The following is a 3167-nucleotide window of genomic DNA, read 5'->3' as shown; positions in this document are numbered from 1 at the left end:
TGGCCAGGAGTGGCCACTGCACTTCAGTCTGGGCGACAGAGTGAGACTCCAACTCAAAAAGTAAATAAATAAATAAATAAATAAATGAAATAAACAAAAAGAACCATTGTGTGTCTTCTTCCTCCAACCCCAGGAGTTGATTCAAGGCAGGTAAAACTTGTGCTGGGGATTCTGGGATACAGTCAACTTTCCTCAGACACGGATGAAAAATAATCAGTTCCAAAGACTTGGCAGTCACCCAGTGGGGATCCAGACTTAGAATGAAGCAGAGCTATGGCAGTAAATACAGCAATAAAAAGAAATAGCAGCTGGGCACAGTGGCGTGCATGTGTAGTCCCAGCGACTTAGGAGGCTGAGGCGAGACGATCGCTTGAATCCAGGAATTCAAGGCCAGCCTGGGCCAGACTGAGACCCCATTTCTTTAAAAAACAAAACAAAACAAAATAGGCCAGGCATGGTGGCTCACACCTATAATCCAAGCACTTTGGCCGAGGTGAGAGGATTGCCTGAGTCCACGGGTTTGAGACCAGCCTGAGCAACTTGGTGAGATCTCATCTCTACAATAAATTTTTAAAAATTAGCTGGGCATGGTGGCATATGCCTGTAGTGCCAGCTACTTGGAAGGCTGAGGTGGAAGAATCGCTTAAGTCCAGCAGGTTGATGCTCGGGTGGCCGTGAGCATGCTACTGCATTCCAGCCTGAGTGACGGAGTGAGACTCCAACTCAAAAAAGAAAAGAAAAGAAAAAGCCCAGGCACAGTGGCTCATGCCTGTAATCCAAGCCAGGAGCTTGAGACTAGACTGGGAAACACAAAAAATTTTCTTGTCTGTACAAAAAAATAAAAAATTATTCAGATGTGGCAGCATGCACCGGTAGTCCCAGCTACTTGGGAGGCAGAGGCAGAAGGATCGCCTGAACCCAGGAGGTTGAGGTTGCAGTGAGCTGTGAGCATGCCACTGCACTTCAGCCTGGGTGACAGAGTGAGACTGTGACTCAAAAAAACACGTAAAAAGCAAAAAAAGACCAGCAATGAACAAGAAGAATTTATAACTAAAGACACAAACCATTTACGTTAGTATTTCAAAAGTGAAATACTTACGTATTAATCTAACAAAATATGTACAAGATCTACATAGAAAATGACAGGACTCTGATGAAAGAGAAAAATAAATAAATAAACAAACAAACAAACGAAGAGGTAAAGGATCCAGAAAAGCCTACACAATACTGGAGGAGGACAAGTCAAAGACAGCCTTTCATGCTATAAAGCCTCAAAACATCTATACAGGCAGATAATAAAGTCAAACCATGGAACTGTAAGTGCAAAAATAAAGACACACATATCGTTGTATTTGAAGAGAATATCTTGGATGGATTACCCAAAAAGCTGGAGTGACTCAGAACTGGGCTCTGTCATTTTGCCGTTCTGAGCCTGTTTCCTCATCAGAGAAATGGGGGAATAAAGATACTAACTGCACTGAGAGGCTGTGAAGGTGTACTCAAAATGACTATAAAGCTCCAGGAATTAAGACCATGTGCTGTTGGTGAAAGAATAGACAAACAGATCAATGGAACTAATAGAGAGCCCAGAAATAGACCCATGCAAATGTAATCAACTGCTCTTTAACAAAGGCGCAAAAGCAATACAGCGGAGGAAGGATGACTGTCCTTTCAGCAATTGGTGCTAGAACAACTGAACATCCACATGCAAAAAAATAAATCTGGACATAGACTTTATAACCTTCATAAAAATTAACTCTCCATGGATCACAGACCTAGATGTAAAATGCAAAACTATAAAACTCCTGGGAGATAACATAGGAGAAAAATCTGGATGACCTTAAGTTTGGTGATGACTCTTTAAGATATGACACTAAAGGCACTGTTCAGGAAAGAAATAATAAGCTAGGTTTCATTAAAACTAAACATTTCTACTCTGTGAAAGACACCATCAAGAGAATGAAAAGACAAGCCACAGTGGGAGAAAATATTTGCAGAAGACATGTCTCATAAAGAACTATTATCCAAGCTGGGCTCGGTGGCTCAGCCTGTAATCCCGAGATTTGGGAGGCCGAGGTGAGTGGATTGCCTGAGCCCACGGGTTTGAGACCCGCCTGGGCAACTTGGTGAGACCTCATCTCTACAATAAAATCAAAAATTAGCTGGGCGTGGTAGCGCATGCCTGTGGTTCAGCTACTTGGAAGGCTGAGGCAGAAGGATAGCCAGAGCCCAGCAGGTCAAGGCTGCGGTGGCCAGGAGCGGCCACTGCACTCCAGTCTGGGTGACAGAGTGAGACTCCAACTCAAAAAAAAAGAACTATTATCTTGGTAGGGCATGGTGGCTGATGGAGGATTTCTTGATCCCTGGAGTCCTAGACCAGCTTGGGCAACATAGTGAGACCTCATCTCTACAAAAATAACTCAAGAAATTAGCCAGGCGTGGTGGTGCACGCCTGTAGTCTCAGATATTTGGGAGGCTAAGCCCAGGAGTTAGAGACTGCAGTGAGCCATGATTGTGCCACTGCACTCCTGCCTGGGCAACCCCACTCAAAAAAAAAAAAAAAAAAAAGAATTGTTATAAAATTGCACAAAAGAACTCTTAAAACTCAACAACAACAATTTAACAAATCACCCATTAAAAAAAATAGAACAATGGGCCAAAGAGCTTAATGGACACTCACCAAAGAAGACATTTGGTTGGCAAGAAAGCATAAGAAAAGATGCTCCACATCATATGCCATCAAGAAAATGCAGATTAAAGCAGCAATGAGATACCACTACACACCTATAGGAATAGCCCAAATCTAGAATGCTGACACCACCAAATACTGGCGAGGACGTGGAACAACAGGAACTCTCATTCGCCACAGGTGGAAATGCAAAATGGTACAGTCACTTGGGAAGACTGTCAATTTCATACAAAATTAAACATACTTTTACCACATGATCCAGCAATCACACTCCTTGATATTTACCCAGAGGAGGTGAAAACTTATGTCTACACAAAAACCTCTACATGATGTTTATGGAAGCTTTATTCCATTGAATGTTCCCAACACAAAGAAATGATAAATGTTTGAGATGATGAATTTGCCAATTACGCTGATCTGATCACTATATATTCTATATATTGAAACATCACTGTATACCCTGTGAACATTTATAATT

This window comes from Carlito syrichta, unplaced genomic scaffold (genome assembly GCF_000164805.1).
Source record: "Carlito syrichta isolate Samal-C Ts95f unplaced genomic scaffold, Tarsius_syrichta-2.0.1 Scaffold315955, whole genome shotgun sequence".
Classification (NCBI taxonomy): domain Eukaryota; kingdom Metazoa; phylum Chordata; class Mammalia; order Primates; family Tarsiidae; genus Carlito; species Carlito syrichta.
This window is presented reverse-complemented; position numbering follows the sequence as displayed.